Here is a 23,088-nt window from a genome sequence, read left to right on the forward strand (position 1 = left end):
TCTGCACCCTGGAAAGAGATTTCTATGGACTTTATAGTGGAGCTTCCTGAAGGTGCTGGAAATAGTGTTATTTGGGTGGTAACTGATCTTTTTGCCAAACAGGTTCACTTTATTCCATGCCAAAAGATCCCAACTGCCAAGGCATTGGCAAAGATGTTTCTAATACACATTTATCGCCTTCATGGAGCTCTCCAACAGATAATCTCAGATAGAGGTGTTTAGTTCCCGTCCAAATTTTGGTGGGCATTTTTAAAACTATTAGGCTCCACCCAGGGGTTATCGTCATCAAATCACTCCCAGACAAACGGAGGTTCTGAATGTTTGAACAGTGTATTAGAATAATATTTAAGATGTTTTATTAATTATCAACAAGACAATTGGACTGACCTCCTTCCTTTTGCAGAAATAGCATACTATAACTCAGTCCATAGCAGCACAGGGTTAACCCCATTCCAGGTAGCTATGGGCCAAGAATTCAATCCCATGCCGGAACTACCCACCAAAGAACCTGAAACCCCTCCCTTATGTTGTGAATAAATAACTTTCAAGCCATGTGGCCAGTGGTAAGATCAGCGTTACAGGAAGCTAGAGCAGCTTTTAAAGTTCAAGCGGACAAAAAATGCTGCGATCTTACATCTTTCAAGATTGGGGACCGTGTGGACTTCTGGTTTGAAGGGCTTCAGCAACAGACAGAAATCTGTGATTGTGCGTGGTTTCTGTCTGGGCTCACCGCTGGAGTGCCCTGGGCCGGCTGGTTTCGGGTCTAAGCCACCCCGTAGAGGTGGTGAAGAGGGGGGAGACTGCCAGCAGTGTCGAGGAGAGCCGCATCTCTCCTCCTCAGCTGGCCATTACTCCCTTTCCCGAAGGCGGTTGCAGCAGTGGTCAGAAATGGCCACCACAAAGAAGAACTCGAGCAGAAAAGAATGTGCAGGAGGAAGATAAGAAGTGAAAGTTTTGGCTGACTGGGTTAAATTGTAAAAGCAACAACCAAGGTACCCTGGAATTTAAACTTACAAAAAATAACATCGCTCCCAAAGAAGAGTTGGAAGCAGCGAAGGAAAGTGAAAACGGAAAGGTTTGGCTTTTTTTTTTTTCTTCTCTCTCCTTCCCTATACTGACAACTATGAGACTTAAATAAGAAATTGGAAAAATCCACTTTGACATCAATAGGCAATTAAGCTGAAAATAAAACAAAATGCCAAAGGGATAATAAAGATTTCTGGACATTAAAAACTTTCTTTTTCATAAGCAGGAAGGGAGAGAAAAAGAATAAGGGCAGGATCTGGAAGAGGGAGGAGACTGCCTGGAATTAAAAAGAATCTAAAGCAAAACTTCAACAAGACTTCTAGAAGATACATTTTAACTGAAACTTTGCAACTAAATAGTAACCCCAGGAAGAGAAAGTGGGAAAAAAAGAGCAAAAAAGAAACAGCTTGCGTGTATTTGATTATTTGGTGATCTTTGGATTTTTGGTTATTATATTTGAATGACTAAAATCAATCAGGTGGTTGTTTAAAAATTTATACAATGGCACCACTTCTGGATGAATTGAAAATGGAACTTAAAAAGTACAAAGAAGATGCACACGAAGGGAAGGGTTCTTTTGGCTTCGTCTTTCAATTCTTAGAAATGGAGATTTGGAACTATGAGAAACAACAAGAAAAGACTGCAAAACAAGAAGACTGGGACAAAGAAGAAGCCATATTTAATGAACAAGTAATTCTATGTGGGGAAGAAAAAGGAAAGGGGGGAAAGAGAATGGAGAATTTAAGACTTAAAAAAACAACCAAAGAAAAGAAAAATAATTCAAAAAATAAATATAATACTGGAAAGAAACAGAAAAGGGGAATACAGAAGAGAGAAATAGAGGTAGAGAGACAAGGGGGTAAAAAGGGGAGAGAGAAAAAGAGAGGGAAGAAGGAAAGGAAAAGAAGTTACAAAGGACCGGAGCAAGATATAGAGAAAGAGGACCTATTTAGAGATAATGGGAGAAAATCTAACTGAAAAGGGGATTCTGTAAAGGTACATAATGTTATATTAGTAATAGAAATAACTTTAGAAAATTGGAAACAATGTATGATTAAAATGAGGGATAAAATAGTTAATGTAATTTAGTGAAATGTTTGTGAATAAAATAAGTGAAATAAAATAAATGAGAAAATTGAATTAGGAAGGAACGGGAACATTTTAATTAGTTAATGTTTTATAAAATATAAGAGAAGAGGGGGGGAATTAACTATGGAAAGCTTATAATTGTTCCCATAGAAGTATGATATTTAATTGAAAAGTAATGTTAAAGATGTTAAGACTTTAATGAATATTAATATTAATGATAGAATTGAATTGGAATGGAATGTTGTTTTAATTATATACATTTATAATTTTTTTCTTTTTTTAAGAATGCAGTGTGTATTTTAAGAATGTACCAAGCAGAATCCGAATGGAAGTTATGTATTATATTGAATGTTACAATTTTAGGGAAAAGATATAAAGGCGTCATACTCCAATCAGATAATTGAAACAGGACAGACAAAAAATATAAATACAATGATTTGAATTGAGATGAGATAATTAAAATAAAATTGAGAAAATTAAAAGAGGGGAGAAGCTATGCAGAAAATGTAAAATAGTAATAAGATATGGAATAGAATATAAAAATGAGCATGAACCTGAATTTGTGTCTGTACAAAGAAATGTAACCTGGGATTATGCTGCTTTCAAAAAGATGTTTTATTTGTATTTTTTTTCTCTTTGTGAAAACTCAAATAAAATTTACAAAAAAAAAAAGGATTGGGGACCGTGTATATTTGTCCACAAAATTCTTAAAATCATTACAACCCTCTAAGAAACTTGGGCCAAAATTCATTGGCCCATTCCCCATCTCCAAAATTATTAACCCAGTGACGGTAGAGCTTCAACTCCCCAAAACACTTAGGCAGATTCATCCAGTATTTCACTGTAGCTTGCACAAACCGGAGATCACTTCAAACCTCAGACCTCACCTTTGCACACCTCGAACTCCCATCATGGTACATGGGGAACATTTTGAAATCAAAGATATCCTTGATTTGCTCACTCACCGTGGATCCACACAATATTTAGTAGTTTGAAAACACCTTCCTTCCACAGAAAATGAGTGGGTAGCCAAACGACATGTAAAAGCACCCATATTACTACGAATGTTCTACCTAAAATACCCTGATAAACCATCCTAAATTGCAAATGTAACACATGATTTTTGTTTTTTCCAGGTAGACCTATCTGTTTTTTAAGGAGGGCAGGATGTCAGATCCATGTATCTGTCATTTCTTCAATGGAAGAAGAAAAGCGGGTGGCGGGGGAGACTGATAAAGAAATCCTTCTTGATGTAACCTGAATATATTTAATCTTATATCAAATTTGTATAACCACATGATACATGAAACCCAGATGGCCAGAACCTATCATCTCTGAGAGAGACAGCCAGGAGATGAAGAGACCATGAAAATTCCACAGTGACATGTAGTCTGGGAAACTCTGAAAAAGACCGTTCTAAAAATGGGGTGGGGGGAACAAACATGTTGGCTCTTTGTTTTACTAAATACACATCAAGATAAGGGGAGGGGTTTTAAACTCTGCATGCCTGAGAGACCTTAGACTCTGTTTTCAACCCCTACATGAATTGTCTCATCTCAATAAAGGATTCCTTTTTGATACGTTTTGATACGTTTTCAGAAGTTCGTTCTAGTTGATTGAATGGGAAAAGTTCTGTAGCCTGACAGAGACACTCCAATTTGAAGCAAATGTATTGGAAATTGATTTCACCTAACTGGAAAGAATAAGAAATAAGATCAGAATAATTATGTTTAGAAGCAATTGCATGGCTTTCATAGTCATATTAGAAGTTCATGTTTGCCAAATTGTTTCATCTAGCTTAACACTGTTGACAATGGTTGTTCACTAGCTTCCATGATTCACTCAGGCATTTCCCTGCTTGCAAAAGTATCTTCTCCTAGTACATTCATCTCCTTTCTAACTGGATTTTGGATTTTGTTTTTCCTCTTATAGACCAACACAGTTTTTCTCCTCATTGACAAACAGAGATTTTAAACATCTCCTTTCTAGACTATGTGTACAATAATTTTACACCATAATCTAATTACATTTAACATGTAGTCATGTTAGATCAAAGTGATTAACATGATTTTCTAATAAAAATATTGTGCCAGCTCATAGCTGATGTACCTTAATCTTTAAAATTTCTCAGCAGTTAACATTTATAAGAACAAAACAACCATAAACATAAAACAAAATGGAAAATAATAAAAATAACAAAATACTAAAATGAAGAAAAATATTTGAAATAGGTAAGCACAGATTATATCATATAATGACATCCCAAATGCCCTTTGATAGAATCTATTTTAACTAACTTCTGGAAGACTACAATAGAGGGTGCTCAAGAGGTTTCAAAGTTCTGTTTCAAAGGGATATGTGCTGTATCTGTAAAATATAGCAGTTTTGGATCACAGCTCTCCTTTCCATCCACCTCCTGTCTACTGAAAGTAGGGAACCACTAGCATTGTTTTTCCAGAAAAAATCTCTTCTGTTGATCAAATGTAGAATAAGAAAGTAGTCTTTCAAGTACTAAGCTCCAAAGCAGACAGTTTAAAGGTCAAACCTGTAATGGCATGTGGGAATGATCTTGGGATACTGGCAAAGAAATTCTGTCCAGGGAATGGTCCGATAAGAGGGAGCATTGCCCACAGCTCCATAGTGGGTAGAAGAAAAGACTCAGGAGGTGTTATGTCCCAAAGTTGGTGTGCAAGCAAAACATGCTAGGTGGAAGCTTGACAACTTTTATTCAACCACTATTCCACATCATCTCCACAATCCAGCAATTCCCAGTCCATTCTCCAAGGTTTCTGTTTCCAGGTTATCCTTACAGTCCAAGAGCAACTCACACACCTGCACACGTTTCATGCAAGTTCCTGCGAGTGAAAGTCCACAGGAGCAGCACCACTCTGGGGGCAAGACAGGCTCTCAAACTTGGCAAAGTTCATGACAAATTTCAAAACCAAGGATCAGTCCACACCACTAAGGATTCTAGAACAGGGCTGTCAAACTACTGGTCCACCGGCTGGATGCATCATGCACTAACCACTCACATGCCCAGTATAGCAAAGGGGGGGGGGGGAGAGAATCCCAATTCATCATGTGACACTGCTGTGATGAGTGAGTTTGACATCACTGTTCTAGAGCAAAGTTCTCGGAGCTGTGGAGTGTGTGGCTGCAAAATACAATACTTGTTCCCAACAAAATCCCTTCCCACAGCATCTCCTTAAATGCAACTCTCCAGGTGATCCTCAGGAGGAGGGGAACATTTGCTAGTCTCAGGAGCCCCCCCACTCCTCTGCCCTGCTGCCTGCCCATTCAATCTCCTCCCAACTTCCTTGGTCTGCCTGCACCCTCATTTCCTCCCTGCTTACTGTTCTGAAGCCTGAGAGACCTGGGACTGCCTCATCTTCATGCCCAGGTCGTTCCTAATGGGCCATAGGGACTGCTCCCTCCCCCACTTCGCCCACTCCATCTCCTCCTCTTTCTCAGACCCAGGCTCCGACCGGGCCATGACAGGAAGGACATTCCCTAGTTATAGGGCTGATAGTAGGAGAATTGTATTTTGAAACTCACAAGATCCTGTTAATGTAGCTTTATAATAAAATGGAAACAAAATACATCAGAATAGAATAGGAGGTACCTGGTTCAGTAGTTGTAGCTGTGGGAGGACTCTTGTAGTCTGAGTGGATGATCACTTAAATATGAGCCAGCATTGCATTGCAGTTGCCATAAAAGCCAAAGAAGTCATAGACTGCATTAACAGAACAGATCAAGATCATAGGAAGTGTTAATATCACTTTATAATGCCTTGGTAAGACTACCCTTGGAATATTATATCCAGTTTTGATTGCCACTTATCAAATTATCAAGTTATCTTATCAAGTTAGTAAGTTATTGTTTACTTTATCAAAAGCCTTACTGAGGCCTTACTTTGACAAAACTAGGGGGAATCTAGGGGGTAAAAAACTTTCCTTCCTCTCTTGCAGCCTTTCTTGGCCTGGGTAGCAGATCCCCAGACTGGATGCGATAGCAGTTCATGATAGGCTTTTCTGATAGATTACTAAATACATTGATCTAGCTAGCTATCAGAACGATCATATCAGAGTTTTCCTGGCAGATGATGAGGTTTAGAAAATGGAAGGAAGGACTTCCCTGGGTGAGAAATGAGGACACCATCCTCCAGGTAGAAATCAGCACAGAAGTAATCCATTCTATTTTAGAGGGGTTTTTTTGTTTTACTTTCCATTCAGATAGGAGAACACTTTCACTAAGTCTTGTGAAAGAGTCTTTAGTAATGACATACGTCTGATTCACAAATGGGAATAACATGAAGCTAAAATACTATTAAAAGGAAAATGGGAAATATCAGAGTAAAATGGGGGCACGGTAAACTATTATTGGGGATTGAATGGAGATTCTCTATTCCAAATCTCCCTTTTCTGGTATCAATTGTTATTTTATTAGAGGGGGTTTGCCAGTTAGTTTCATTATTAACATACAGTTTATATTTGTACTATTTTAGATCTGCTGCAGAAAACTGCCTTGAGATTATTGCAAATTAATAAGGTTGAACGCATATGCAAGAATAAAAAAACAATATTTAAATGGTCAAACCATTTGCAAGGAATGGAAATCACTGATGTCATATATTCTACTGTGTTTCCTTGAAAATAAGGCCCATTCCAAAAATAAGCCCCAGCTAAGATTGTCAGCTAGAGAGACGCATTTACATTATGGTAGTATTGTGGTTGCTTGGGAAGAGGGTGTGTGGCACTATGATATTGCTCATGTTGGTGGGACACCTGTGTGGGAAGGAAGATTTCTTCAAAAAAGCTCTCACTGTCTTTTTTTCCCCAAGCAATTGTCACTTGGCTCTTTTGGCGACTGCAGAAGGGGTTCCAAAGGAAGAAAGTACCTCCTCAGCATCCATTTCCCTCCAGATTGAATTCAGGAGCTGCTGCCACCACCTGGCCAGCCCTGCTGCTGCTGAGGCTGACAGGTGGTGATGGGAGCAGCTCACAACCTGTTGCTGCCCTGCCTGATCTTGGAAGGTAAGGCAGCAATAGCAGCCTGTAGCAGAGCAGCCGCAGGTGAGGTAGAGGCTGAAGAAGGCCAGGGGCAGCTCCAAACCTGCCTTGCACAGCTGGCATGAGAGCTGCAGCACGCATCAGAGCCAGGGCTAAAGAGTGCCAGGCTCAGCCCATAGCTCAGTCCCTGCAACAACGAGTAGGCAGACAGGCTAGAGGTCAGCAGCCCAAAGAGATAAAACATCTTGTCACTGACACCCCTGTCAGTTCCTTCTTCTTTCTGAGTCGGGAGAGCTCACGCCCACTGGGTCCATTGGGGTTGGAAGTTCAACTGTGTCTGGATCAGTTGTCTGTAAAAGTCCAGGTGGGGGATGCTGAGACAGAGCAGGTGGAGGAAGAGGGGAGGGGAAAGAAGGGGAGGAGAAATTGCGGACCTTCCTGAGCACAAAAGCTTCATAATAGACATGGCGTGAGAGAGTGGTACATGTGTCAGTGAGAATATGATGGGGCTTTTTGGCTGGTTCCCACACACACTCCTGGAATGGGGGTTGTGCAACCGCTGAAGGGTCGAGGAAGGTGTTGTTTGCACAGCTACCTAACCAACAGCCCCTCACTGCATGACTCTTCAGACTTGAGATGAAAGGAGGTGGACATTTGGAGCTTCTTTTCTGATGCCAGTCACACACATTCATCCCCGCACACACTGTCGGGTGGTACAGGGTAGCCTTATTCTCCTAAGGGGTGAGAGCATGGGAAGTGGCGGTGGCAGCATCAAGTAGGCATGCAGGTTATGCTCAGCAACCTGATGACAGTGCGGGTGAGACACTGCAGGTGGGTTGGTTCCACCGGTGGCCACTGGCGAAGCAGCCCTGGGGGGTGGGTGCTCCAGAGGTCATAGAACTAGGCCAACTCATCATGCATCAGATAGGAGCAGCCCAGCAGGGTGGCCGAGAACAGTGCAGTCGGAAGGCGAAGAGCCTCTGTGTGACCAGCAGCAGAATGGTTTGCTGCTTGGCAGCCAGCATGGTGCATGTCACGGCTGAGAAGTGTCCAGCAGCAGCAGGGCCAGCAGGCAGGGTGGGCAGAGATTGGGGCATGCCGAGAGCTTGGCCTGTTGTAGCTGTGGGCAAGCAGATGATGGGACAGGGAGGGATGGCTCAGTGATACTAGCACTCCCACTCCCCACGCTCACTGCCTCCTGTACGTGGAAAAAAACAAGACATCCCCCAAAATAATCCCTAATGAGTTTTTTAGAGCAAAAATAAATGTAAGACCTGGTTTTATTTTCAGGGAAACATGGCACATATAACTATTGATTCACCCTGAGGGATTGGGGACTGATCCACTCAGAGACAATGAAAGAAGACAGGTTTTTAAATACAATTATGCAACAGCCAGCAAGTATTTTAGAATTATGTATTAAAATATAATAAAATGTACAACTGGCTAGAAGGGCAGTCTTTCCCTATATTTCATGATTCCAGCTATTAAGGATCAAACTTGTTTCAATGGATATGGCTTCTTTTGGACTGAAATATCACTGTTACCAAATCATCAAAGTGTTAAGAGGCACAATGGCTCAGAGGCTTAAGGACGCTAGAGATAATCTCTGGTCCAGTGATTCAAGCACTATGTGTTGGAGTGAGCTCCCATCATTTGCCTCAGCTTCTGGCTACCTAGCAGTTTGAAAGCATTCTACCTGCAAGTAGATAAATAAGTACCACTTTAGTGGGAAAAAAGGTGGCATTTCATGAGAACACTCAGACCTCTGCTGGTGCAGTACCTGCCCAGATGTGATGCCAGAACATCACAGTGTGGGCAACGTTGGAGGTAAGAGAAGGCTCAGGATGACGCCACAGGATGCCTCTTGTCTTTTTGGAATGAAGGTAGTTTGCTTCCTGTGGTATATCCTTGATAAGCACGAGTGCGAATTAAACAAATTAACACTCTTTGGCAGCCAAATAACTACTACACTAAATAAACTACAAAAATGTTCCATAAAGTGTTACACACCCAGCTGTGGTTCATGATGTTTTTCTTCTGCTTTGTTTATTACAATTAAATTTGTGCCTACCTAGCATTACTTTGATAATTGATGTGGTAAATATATTGTTTTAATTATATTAATTAAAATGTCTCTAATGCTGTATCAAAGCTTTGGACATCACTATGGGGTTTGGCCAGAAAACTGATGTAATCTAATCCAATGGGTGCCTCCACAGGACTGGTTTTACACTTCATCAAATATTATATTTACAATATTCATCAAAACAACATGTAGCACTCTTATTTTGAAGTAATATAATTCTGCAATGCTTGGCTGAGTACTTCAACATATGTTTAGTGTTTTGTGTGCCTAGAATATTTTTCCAGTTCTTATCTGAGCTTCCTTGTAGGAAGGTAAATGTTTTTGAAACAGCAACACCAAGCTTAAGATGACCTAGCTCTTTAATTTCTTCAAAGATAGATGATACACTTGCAGATTTTAAATGCTTTTTCAAATGCTTTGCACTGACTTACCTTTTTTTAAACTTGGTTTTCTTCCTCCTTGTTCAGACATACTTATCAGATTTAGCTTCTATTTTTTATAACTGTATAAATAATTGTAAATAATATATTGTACCTTTCTTATTAGCTCTATCTGTTGCATCTTTTTGACCTTATGAGTTCGATAATTTCTCTGGTAGCAAATTAAGCAATGACAGCAAAGAGATTGGTTAGATAGAAAGTTCACTTAAATTTTAGTAGAAAAATTAACTGGAACATTATGAAAATGATCCAAGTAAGTATTATCATCAAAATATATACTTGAAAATTTTTGCACTGATTTGTATCAGATTTGAGGGATTTCATCCCTCCATAATGCGCTAATTTACACAGAAGTACAACAAAATGTTCTGAATGAAAACAGAATGACCAAATGTGGTTCCAAGCTTTTGTCATGTAAAGAAAGCAAATATCAGAATATATATTCAGGAAAATTTATTCTGAAGCAACTTCTTTACTGCTTGAGAAGTGAAGAAGCATCTTGGATGAAAATTGAAATATTTTCAAAGAAAAAACCAAGAAAAGCCAGTTGTTTCTTAGAAAAGTTCTTTTGGAACAACCATTTCTGGATGATTGAGAATCTCCATAGATGAGTACAATTTTAAATTTTTCCCTTTTACAAAACAAAAAACGATCCATCCTTTCATTGTTACATCAATGAGCTCGTAAAAAAGTAAAAGTAAAAAAAGAAGTGCAATAGATTCCACTGACTGATCATGATAATGAGCCACAAAAATGATACCAGCTCTTAGCAATCATAACCTGGTCGTTCAGATCTTTCCATCACCACTGTAACTGAATCCATCTACTCTGCTTCTAGTTGCCCTCTTATTTTTTTCCTCACCTTTCCAGCATTAAAAGATTTTCGTGAAATCAGGTCTACACATAATATATACAAAATATGATACGGTCTTTGTGCTTCTACTGAGACCTTTGGATTGACTTGTTTTATGATTTATTTGTATGTTTTCTTGCCTATCCATGTATGAACAGGAATCTTAGCGAAATTCAAAAACACCAATATTTTCTTTACATTGCTTCTTTATAGTTCTAACTGGTGTCACAACTATTATCTGCATAATTCTGATCTTTCTAGAAATATCTTTCTAGATATAGAGAGATTACAGCATCTCAGTATCTTTTCCAAGGCCTTCATTGCATGAAGATGTTGAGTATTTAAAATCTTTTAAGTACTTTTCATAGCTTGATTTGGTCCACACAATTAAAGGTTTTTCTATAATTAATGAAGAGCATATAAACTTTTTTGGCTTTTTCAATTATCCTGTGTCCGTCAGCAATATTATCTTGTATTTTTTAGCCTTCTCTAAAACCAGCTTCAAATATGGCTTTTCCCTTTTCATGTAGGATTCCAATCTGTGTTGGATAATTCTAGGCATTATTGCTACAATGTGAAATTAAGCAGTCTACGATAATTTACAAATTATGTTACTTTCTTTTTTTGTAAACTAACCTCTATTGGCCTCTGCCATTCTCCAGCTTACTGGCATAGTTTGATCTGAATCTTCACATATTATGTTGCTTGCTACATTCCTGTAGGTATTTATTAATTCTCATAGCTTCCCACATGGTAATGCTTGATGTGCTGATTAACTTTGTTTTCTACCTTTAGATGTTCTTGTAATATGAAATATTGCTTAAGTTATATTTCCTCTGTACTGTACAGATTTTCAGTTCACCCGTTTCAGTATACCTTTTGCACCCTTTGTTTTATTTTCTTTGATCAGTTATCAGTCCATTGGTGTTCTATGGCCTACCAATTTAAACTGGAACATCCTTTTGGGTTTGGAGGTCCTTCGGAAGAATGTCCTTGGGATTTTTTTTGTCTATATCTATCTTTGATGTCTTTACAGAGGACATTGTAATTCTGATTTTTGTCTCTTGCAAAAGTGCTTTGAATTTTGTTGTTGTTAATTTGCTTCTGGAAATCCTTGACTTTCTTAGCTTTTGGTTCTCTTCCTGACAATTTATACCAGGGGTGTCAGGCTACAGAACCTTTCTCATTCAATCAATTAGAATGAACTTCTGAAAACGTATCAAAACGTATCAAAAAGGAATCCTTTATTGAGATGAGACAATTCATGTAGGGGTTAAAAGCAGCGTCTAAGGTTTCTCAGGCATGCAGAGATAGATAAGGGAGTTTAAAGCCCCTCCCCTTATCTTGACGTGTATTTAATGAAACAAAGGGCCAATGTGTTAATTCCCGCCACCCCCTTTTTAGAATGATCTTTTTCAGAGTTTCTCAGTGTTCCATACTAAGCAGGCTTGTAGACCTGCATTCCGATTGGACTGGCAAACCTGGGCCATGATTGGATGATATGAACATCCCTGATTGGTTCGTACAGGGCTTGTCGCGATTGGGTGAAACCAAGCACGGCAAGCTTGAAAGACTGTCATAGGCTGCCTAGACACAGCCAGCTCTATATAAAGGGCTGCCGCGGCTGGGTTTGCTGTCTCAGAATTTGCCTCCTTAATAAAGAGCTGTTGTTCACTACTCGAGCCTCGCGTCTCATTGGGACCCACCAACCATACTTAACACTGGCGACGAGGATGGGATTCTGAGACAACAAGGTTGATTAGCACGTGGCAAATAGCGCTAAGACGACCAGTGAAATGGCCAGCAGTGCCGCGCCGCCCACACCATTCACCCCAGCCAGCGAGGACTGGGAGTCCTACATCGATCTTTTCCAAATGTTCTTGGAATCCAACAACTTAAAAGAAGCTACTGGCAGCAAGAAGTGAGCAGTCTTCTTAATGCATTGCGGGCCCGCTGTCTTTAAAATGGCCAAGGCATTAGCGAAGCCCGCAGATGTCAAGACGATGGATTGGGACACCTTAGCTCCCATCCTCTGCAACCACTACGCTCCAGCCGTACTGATGCTCATATGAAGGCACGACTTCTATCAGTGAGACCAGCGTGTGGGTGAGAGCATCAGTGAGTTTGTAGCCAACCTGAGGAACCTAGGGGGCCTGTGCGGATTTGCTAACCTGGATGAGGCCATGCGTGACCGGGTCGTCCTCGGCCTGAAAGACCCGACGCTTCAAAGCAGGTTAATGGCCAAAGGGGACATCTCCCTCACTGATGCCTTAGCCGAAGCCACTGCAGCCGAAGCCACCCAAAAGTCAGCAGCACGAATGCGGCATTCAAACGGAACTGACCGCCATTCAACTAGCGAGACGACCACCACAACAGAAAAACTCGCAGCCTCCACCCACCATGGTGACATCGAATCTCCTTCTGACAGCGAAGAGGAAGGAATTCACAGACTTCAGTCAGATCGCGAATGGCTAGACCGGCGCGGTTGTAAGTCGAGGTACCAGTGTGCCGGCTGTGGAGGAAATCACCCGCATTCTGAATGCAAATTCCTGGATGCTGTTTGCCACTTTTGCGAGAAACGAGGGCATATCGCCGAGGTATGCCGCAACAAAAGAGACTTCAGCCCCCTGCGTCAAGGAAATAGCCCGAGAAGGCTAGATGGCACCCCCGCCCAAAACCAGGACCGCCTGACTGACAGCAGATGGAGCCGGGATAGCCAAACTAAGAAGTTCACAGATGCACCAAGAAGGGAAGAAATGCACCAAACAGTTATCATCGGCCACGCTTCACCAATAGACGCACGGAAGATACGTGTTGTGGTCTTCATTGAAAACCAACCATGCACCATGGAAGTAGACTCTGGCTCCTACCTCTCTATGGTACCTTGGCGGACCATAAAAAGCCTGATACCCACCATACGTCGCGAAAAACTGAACAACCAGAAACTGATTTTAAGAGACTATCAAGGAAACCGCATCCCAGTCGCTGGCACAGGACACTTCAAGATCTCTTTCAAAAACCATACCAGCATCCTACCACTCACAATCGTTGACAAGGACCGCCCCAGCCTACTCGGCTTGCAATGGTCCGCAACCCTGGGGATCGAGATGGCAGGCATCAACCACATAGATGACGAAGACTGGGAAGCGACGCTCGTACTAGACTTCCAAGAGATCTTCGATGACACCCTAGGCAAGTACAAGGGGTCCCCAATCTCCTTTAATATTAGCCCTGACATCGCTCCCATCCGCCTCAAACCGCGCCGAGTGCCATTTGCACACAAACCAAAAATAGATGAGCAATTAAATAAACTCATAGCACAAAGCATATTAGAACCCATCGACCATGCCCGATGGGAAACACCAATTGTCACTCCGATCAAACCAGATGGCTCCCTGAGAATTTGTGGAGACTACAAGGCCACCCTCAACCATGCCCTGCAGCAGAGTGCCTACCCCGTGCTGGTAGTCCAATATCTCCTACACTCACGGGGGGGTGGCAGAATCTTTGCAAAACTCGACCTGGCACAAGCCTATCAACAACTGCCGGTTGTGATCTAGCTAGCTATCAGGTATTGTGACACATAGAGGGGCATTTAAATGCAACCGACTCCAATTTGGAGTCAGCGTCACACCAGAGGTTTTCCAGAGTCTAATGGAACGACTGCTGCATGGAATTAAAGGAGTTGTACCCTATTTCGACGACGTTTTAGTAGCAGCCCCCAATAAGAAACAATTGGAAAAACGACTCAGAGCAGTCCTTCAAAAATTTAAAGACTCCGGCCTCAAGGTTAAAAAAGAAAAGTGTCAATTATGTACTGAAAGGGTTGAATTCCTCAGATACCTCCTTGACAAAAAGGGAATTCACCCCACCGACAAAAAACTAAAAGCCATCAAAGAAGCCCCCAGACCGAAAAACAAAATGGACCTCCAAGCATTCCTTGGACTTATTAATTTCTATAACATTTTCCTACCCCAGAAAGCGACTGTCGCAGAACCCTTGATAGACTCCTCGACAAAAAAGCTTCCTGGATATGGGGACGGCGAGAGGAACACGCTTTCCAGCAGATAAAAAAAACCTCTTGACTTCAGACGCAGTCCTCATGCAATACAACGAAACCCTACCACTGACTGTCACTTGCGACGCATCTCCTTTCGGTGTTGGCGCAATCTTAAGCCATACCTTTCCAAATGGAACAGAGGCTCCCATTGCATTTTTTTCCAGAACCCTGTCCAAGCCGGAGAGGAACTACAGCCAGCTGGACAAAGAAGCCCTCACCATCGTCTCAGCAGTAAAAAGATTCCACGAATACATTTATGGTAGGACATTTTCGATTATTACAGACCATAAACCCCTGCTTGGCATCTTGGCGGGTAACAAACCCACTCCACATATCCTGTCACCTAGAATGACAAGATGGTCTGAATTTCTTGCCGCTTATAATTACCAATTAATACTTCGCCCAGGCAAGACTATATCGCACGCCGATGCGTTAAGCCGCTCCCCCTTGCCAGATGTGCAAGATGACCCAGCACCCACTTTACCAATTTTGCAAATAGAAACATTATCCACCATGCCACCATTGACCGCCCAAGACATTGCCCACGAAACAAGGAAGGACAAACGCTTGGCGCGAGTTCTCAGCTGGGTGGAGAGGGGCTGGCCTGAATGCAAGCAAAATGAACTCTTTAAACCATTTAAAAACCGACAAACTGAACTTTTTTCACAAAGGGGTTGTGTTTTGTGGGGAGACCGGGTGGTAATACTGGAAATATTACAGAAAAAAGTTTTAGAATTGCTACACGAGGGGCACCCAGGCATTGTACGTATGAAAGCCCTGGCCAGAAGCTACGCTTGGTGGCCAGGCATGGACAAACAAATTGAAACCTGAGTCGCCGCTTGTACCAGATGCCAAGAGACTCGCTCGGCTCCCCCAAAGGCCCCACCTTTAGAATGGGAAACACCCAGAGGCCCTTGGTCGTGCATCCATATTGACTTCGCAGGGCCAACCAAGGGACATACCTTCTTAATAACTGTTGATGCTTATTCGAATTGGCTCGAAGTAAGCAAAATGAAGTCTACCACCACAGAAGCTGTCATCAAAAAATTAAATAAACTTTTTGCCACGCATGGTCTGCCAGATGTGATAGTATCTGACAATGGCCCCCAGTTTACCGCATTGGCGTTTGAACAATATTTGGCAGATCGCGGCATCCAACACGCATTGACCTCGCCAGCTCACCCGGCAGCGAACGGCAGAGCTGAATGCATGGTTCAGTTTGCAAAAAAAACTCTTCAAAGGATGGAGCATGGCAACATCCACGAAAAAATCACCAAAATGCTCCTATTACAACTCATCACACCAAACAGCACAACAAACAAGAGCCCAGCAGAATTGCTGATGGGCAGAAGACTCCGGTCACCTTTGGATCGCCTGCACCCTGCTTACACCCCAGAGAAACCCCTCGGTTCCAGAAGCAAGCACCGCGCTTTCAAAATAGGTGACACTGTCTTTGCCAAAAACTTTACAGGGGACCCACTATGGTTCCCTGCAAAAATTACCCAAATCACGGGCCCGCACTCCTACTGCCTCGAAACTACCGATGGTAGGTGTTGGAAATGACATATTGACCAGCTTAGGTCCAGGCTTGCTCTTCCAGACCCTACCCAAGAAATCAAAAGGGGGGGGTAAACCCCAAACTCTGAAAAAGAACTGACACATACAGAACACCCCCCCCCCCACAGACATTAAATAAAGAGCAAACATCAAACCAACAATACTTACCAACCAACAGAGAACCGTGGCAGATGGGTACTTCGCCTCTACCAGCTCAGAGAGCCCAGGCGGGAGCAGCAGAGCAAACGACTCAACCAACCCGGAGTCACCAGGCGGGAGTCGCAGCTATAGGCCCGTCTCATCCTTCCAGGCAGTTCCATCGAGAAGCTTGAGAGCGACGCGGAGCCCGTCCGAACCTGACGACGACCAAAGACATTATGAACCGCGCAAGTCAAGTAGGCAGGTACGAAGACCTGTCTACTTGCATGACTACGTGACCCCGCCCCTTGGACAGAACCAAGAGGGGAGGGGTGTTCCATACTAAGCAGGCTTGTAGACCTGCATTCCGATTGGTCTGGAAAACCCGGGCCGTGATTGGACGATATGAACATCCCTGTTCATATCCCTATGAAACCAAGTGCGGCAAGCTTGAAAGACTGTCATAGGCTGCCTAGCCACAGCCAGCTCTATATAAAGGGCTGCCGCGGCTGGGTTTGCTGTCTCAGAATTTGCCTCAATAAAGAGCTGTTGTTCACTACTCGAGCCTCACGTCTCATTGGGACCCACCGACCATACTTAACACTCAGGACACATCTCACTGTGGAATTTTTATGGTCTCTTCATCTCCTGGCTGTCTCTCTCAGAGGTGATAGGTTCCGGCCATCTGGGTTTCATCTCTCCATTGTATCATGTGTAGGTTATACAAATTTGATATAAGATTAAATATATTCAGGTTACATCAAGAAGGATTTCTTTATCAGTCTCCCCCCCCCCCTTTTCTTCTTCCATTGAAGAAATGATAGATACACGGATCTAACAAGGGGTCTTCAAACTTTGCAGCTTGAAGACTTGTGGACTTCCACTCTCAGAATTCCTCCTCATGTTAGCTCAGGAATTCTGGGAGTTGAAGTCCACAAGTCTTAAACTTGCCAAGATTGAAGACCTTTGATTTATACAATTAATTCTGTTTCCTTGTTGAATTTTTTTTCCACGTTAATCCTTAGCAACTTCTTTGATTTTATTCCACCATTTCTCTATCTGGTTTTCTATTTCAAAGAGATTCTTCCTGTTTTCCTTGGGAGTGATAAATATGTAGTCAAAATCCTATTGCAAAAAGTGGTTAACTATTTTCTTTCACCTTAGCCTGGCTTAGAATTTGCATATAAGCAATTTGTGATGTGTGGGGTCCTTGGTGCTGTCGGAGCTCGGTTGTTTTCTTGCACACATTTTATTACCAAACTAGGTAACATCATCAGTGCTAGAAGGGAGTGTAGTTTGCTTTTCTTATACACTAGTAGCTTACCATGTCAGTATTGGTGGGAGTGTCCTTTGTGATTTCTTGATGAAGTAGTTTATTGTTAGCCTGTTTGTCTGAATTGGTAGTTCCTTGATTGGGGTATTATTTACCTCTTGATTGTTGATCTAGTATTAATGTTACTCTTTTATCTGGGTGTTAATTGCTAGTGAAGAGGTGTTTTGGTGTTTTGGTTTCATTTTTGATTGTTTCTTTTGAACGATAGATGTTGCTTATCTCTATGTGCCTGTTGATGACTACCTGCATAGAATCTAAATATTGTTCTTTCTTGTCCTTCTTGACTATGAAAATAATCTGATTCTTTCTTAGCTTTTTGTGTCCAGGGTAGTAGAATATAATATTCTGCCTGGAAGTATCCAATTTCAATCCATTTCAATTTATTGATACCTAAGATAACAATATATACTCTAATCTTCCACTGTGTTGAGTGTTTTTGTATTCTTGCTTTTTATTTTTCATGTTTCTATTATGATACTGTTTTTGCAACTTTGGATGTTCTTTTCCTACATGGCAATATCAGCTGATATGCACCTGAAATCGAGCTTTGTCAAAAATAGCATTAATGCTCTAGTCTAAAAGTTCCTTCGCTCTTCCTCAGTAACATGTTGAGTCGTGATCAACTGAAGGGCCCATTGACAGTATATTGCCTATCCATGTAGTTTCCTTGGTAAAATATAGGAGTATTATACATTGCCTCTTCTGTACATTAGAAAGGACCATCCACCTCCAGAATATTCTTGAATTGCTTTTGTTTCATGTGTAGTTTGCTTACTTGCTTTAACTGGTGCCTGGGACCACATTCATTCTTATAATCTGGGCATGCATTCCTGGCATTTTTTGCTGATCCCTCCCAAAGACAACACCTTTCCTCGACCCAGGATAAGTGAAATGGAATATTGTTCCTCTAATGAAGTTATTAAAAAAAACTAAAAGGGTAGTAAAAAAAAGTGATTAGTTCCCCCCATAGGCCACTGTAGCCAATAGGAGTGGAGGGGAGAGGGTTATAGCGAGTTAAAATAGCATATTAACTAGAAGCCAAAGTTTGTGATCTATCACATGTCAAAAAACATGTTTTGATATGGAGCCAGGAGAGATTATGTTACTAGCCAGTTGAGTTCAAATTGACAATTGACATCATGTGTTCTGGGCCTTAAGAGATGATGGGTATCTTGCATTGAGGTACAGTGGAAGTGTAAATGTCCCTACCTTACAAAGATATTGGATAATGGTAGATTTGCAACTCTATGATAAATTATTTACTGTTTGTGCTGGTTACATATTTATGCACAAAGTAAAGATATACTCTCAATCTCTGCCTCAGTAATTATCCAATAGAAGATAACTGGAAGATGGGTTATAAATTAAAATTCTCGTTTTGGTGTTTATATAAGCAACCTGACATTTCAAAAAACGGCAGTAAGTATATACGTGCCTATTATGCATTTAGGTGCCCAGGAAAAGGAACAATAAGTCAGAATCATTGCGCAAGAAAATAGAAAATACTTAAAATGTAGATCTAAATATACGCGCGAACAACTTATGCACTTCCATAGTCAAAACCTTTCCTCCCCTCGCAACAAATAGACAGGTGCGCGCGCATCTCCGTACACGCGTACGACGGGTGTTTGCAGAGAAGCTTGTTCTGATGAGAGAACCAATAAGACCTTTCTTTCTCACCACGGAGGCGGAGCGAGTGAAAGTCCAGCCCCTCCAAGCAGACGCAGATCGTCTGGAGTGATTACGTCAGTTGGTCTATTGTGGAGCCGCGACGTAGCCTTCCCTCCCCCTGGCGGTAGTTGAGAAGGCAGGCTGAGGGTGAGTGAGTGGATGAGGGCGTATATAGGGAAAGAACTCCGATCTTCCTCTCGATGAAAGAGGCCGGATACTTCTTTCTTACTCCTAAAAGAGGAAAAGATGAGTGGGGGGTGACCAGTCGGAAAAAGTACGTTTCAAGAAGGGACGCAAAGGAGTGGGTGCTTGTGATACCGCTACTATCATATTATTCGGTTCACCCGCGATTACTTCTCTGATCTCATACATTTTGCACTTAGGCTTTTCCGAAACTTAGCATCCCAGTCCTTGTTGCTTGGACTTTGACCTTTCTTTCTCTTGCCGGGTGTTTTTCGTTTGGCACTCCCTGCTCGGGTCAAGAGGCGCAACCGGATGGGGTCGGGTAAATTTGCAGAAAGCGAACTCCATTTATTGTACCCTTGGAAGAAAAGGAGCGCTACATTTCTCCCGATTAATAATTTCCCCTTACCGAGCTCTGGTTCTGCCATTAAGAGAAGATTGGGAGGAGGGAGGTCTGGGGGGGAAGGGTAGTGATCGAGTGCAGGTCTTGGTATGTCTAGCCTAATTTTCGCACGTGGTATGGGTATAGAATGGCAACCTTAAATGGGAATCTTTGCTAGGGTGTAAATCTTAAAATAATTCCTAATAGAAGCCAACACCACAAAATAAAATAATGGAGGAAGAGGGCAAAATAGACTTAAGGAACAAGTTAAACGTTGATAATGTGACAGATTCCTGACTGAACCTTATACTATTTGTGGTATGCGAGCCATTCTTAAGATGGTACCGGTAGGGACGGCTAAGTGAAAATGTTTGCCTATTAACATCGTTGTAGTGATACAACTTGTGTATTGCATCAAACATTATGACGCCAGAATGTAATTATTGGATTTTCATGACATCACCCTGCATGTATTGTCTTTGGCATCGTTGAAGTTTGTTACAATTGTCACTTCCAGGGCCATTGCTCTTGAGGCGTCTTATTTTGTACACTTACCTTCAATATTAAAATTATTGCTAATACAATTTAAAAAGTTTTCAAACTCAGGGAGTTTTCAGATTTCAGGGAGTTTTCGTGCAATAACAATGTAAAGTTGCAATTTTGAATTTGTTGAATGTTGCACACGTGTTTTACATAATATTTGAAGTGGATTTATAACTATTTTACTATTATAAACACATGAGATTTTAATTTGCTGGAAACTTGTTGGGAAATTATGATCAACTAAAATTTTTTGCTTCATCATATTAAATAGTTTGATAGTAAAGTATATTTCATTTTTCTTCCTTTTGGAGTGTCTGCTTTCAGAGTGAAAATTTAGGTACTCCTTGATACAGCACAGAATAATTCCAAAAATATTGTATAAATTTTATTATGGATTGTATAAATAAAACACATTTCTCCTTTCATTCATTTTTAAAAGCTATAATTAGAAGACTACTAAAATTGAAAATGTAGAATCTCAGTCTCCTTGATCAACATAAGCATTGCAAAATAATAATCTATGATAGATACAAAAATTTAATTTTAAACTATTCAAAAATAATATGTATTACTATAAAATATCAATAACACTAAATAAAGTGTATGGATATCAATATGTAGTCCAAAATCAATACAACAAACATTAAAATTAATCTAAAACAGTAGCTAAATTAAATTAGTAATTATATATTAAATTATATATTAAAATACTATTTAACTTTTCCAAACTGCTATTAAATAAGTATATTTCTGCAAATTAATTTATTTGAAGAATCATTAAATTAAATAACAAAAGGTTAAAAATACAAAAATAAGGATTTATGTTGTAATTAATGCTAACTCTGTATTAGATCCTGCTAAATGTTATATGCTATCACTGAGAACCTGGTTGTTTTATAAATTACAAGTGAAGAATTATCTTGAAGTGATGAATATACTAATAGACTAATGAATAGATAAGAAGAAATATGTTCTGTAATAAATAAGATAGATATATGCTCTCTAAAACAAAAATAATGTAGAAGAGCATATGCAATAGTTTTAAAATGCCTATTACTTCATGGGCAAAGGCATTCCATGTACCTTTATCTTCCTTCTAATCTCTGTGGTTTCATCCCTTTTTGTATAGAATAATGTGATAAGTACCTTTGAAGTTTCTAATTTTCAGATAATATTGGTATGTCTAGTGTATATAGTCAATTTTGAAGGCTTTTAATTTTCTCCATAATTTTACTTGGCAAATAAAATGAAAATGGTGAGTTTAATTCTACAAAACCTACCTATAAGGATGGTAGTATAAGACTGTCAGTGGACTAGTGCAAGGCAGCTAGGAAACTTAAGCTTTTATTTTTTAAATGTGCCTTTTTAGGACTGTGCCCTGCTGAAAATGAAAAGCTGATTCTTTAACAATGGCCCATTGCCTTGAGAGAAACATAGAAGCTGGAAGGCCAAAATAATTAAACAGTTGTGGGTAGGGGAAAGCAAAACCATTACTAAGTTGCAATGGGGGAGCTATTGTTCAGGGCAGAGGAGAAAGAACCAAGAAGAAAAAAATGCCAAGAAAAAGGGGAAGGACTGTCTGAGAACAGCCAGGGATTGATAGCACATTCAGGATATGTGGCAATGATGACCAAGTGCAGCAATGAGTAAAGATGATAGTTTTAGGCCAAAGCTTGATGAGAGTAACAGCAGAGACAATCCCTTGCTAAAACTAGCTGGACTCTGTTTGTTTATTGAATTCATATTACTGCCCACGGCGACTCGTGGCTTACAGAATGTAAAACCATTTTAAAATAAAAATAATAAAAAAGCTAACAAAATATCAAATAAATTAATAAAATACAATAGAACAAAATCTGGAATTTTTTTTTTAAAAATCACCTCTAATTCCCACCCCTGCTCCAATGACAGCAGATCACATGAGCCATTTGATGTGCTCCATCCCGCTCTGGGTTTCCCAGGCCCGCTGCCAGAACCAGGTATTCAGTACGTATTCAGGGTACAGAGAGGTCTACAAATGAGGAGAGGTCACAAAGGTGAAATCTTACCCAGAGCCTAGTCACCTTCCCATTCTAAACAGTGACTAAGAGCTCGGCTGGACTGCATAGTAGATCTGCAGTTATAACCCCCAGCTCCTTCTGGAACCCATCCGGGTCCATTAAACAATGGGGGTGGGCCAATATAATAGGTGCTGCCTCCCTGTGGAGGGGTGGTGTGTTGTGCAGCTTTTGAGAAATTCATTGCCACCAGACTGATCCAACCATGATAAGGGGACCAAGGACAGGCCCACCAATTCCAAGTCACATAGACACTGCTTCAATAAGAACACTAAATTGGGTGTGTGACCACTATTACTAGTTGGGCTCTGGATGATCTGGGACAGGCTCATGGAAGTTATGGTTTTCATAAAATCTTGGGCTGCCTCCACCCCCGCCCCCAAAGAAGGCAAGTTGAAATCCCCCAGAACTATAAGCCTGGGAATTCCACCGCCAGCCCTGCGGTGAGGTCCAGCAGCCCAGGTAGGGAAGCTGCCAGCTGCAGCAGCAATCCCACCTGATACCTGGAGCCCAAGCTAAGAAAAAGGGACTCTTTTTGGAACAGTGCCTCTGGAGGCTACTAGAGATTCTCTGATAAAAAAAACCAGCCACACCTCCCCTGGCCCTGAGGTCTAGATTGGTGCCTAGCTCGATAATCCACTGGGCACATTTCTACAAT

At 41.1% G+C, this 23,088-nt stretch overlaps 1 protein-coding gene across 9 annotated transcripts in view; it reads left to right on the top strand.

Moving 5' to 3' along the window:
* Nucleotides 1-23,088, top strand: part of ANO10 (anoctamin 10) — a 200,072-nt gene that overhangs the window by 46,361 nt on the left and 130,623 nt on the right. For 3 of the 9 annotated variants that reach the window (XM_087917771.1, XM_087917773.1, XM_087917769.1), the window contains exon 1: nucleotides 19,285-19,412. The exons of 4 other annotated variants lie outside the window; for them this stretch is intronic. The gene's annotated coding sequence lies outside the window, so the exon portion shown is untranslated. Of the gene's footprint in view, nucleotides 1-19,278; nucleotides 19,540-23,088 lie in introns of those variants that run through there. 2 more of the 9 variants (XM_087917764.1, XM_087917766.1) reach the window with 2 other exon arrangements.

The sequence above is a fragment of the Pseudonaja textilis genome, chromosome Z (assembly GCF_049901715.1).
Source record: "Pseudonaja textilis isolate UNSWEBS1 chromosome Z, rPseTex1.2, whole genome shotgun sequence".
Classification (NCBI taxonomy): domain Eukaryota; kingdom Metazoa; phylum Chordata; class Lepidosauria; order Squamata; family Elapidae; genus Pseudonaja; species Pseudonaja textilis.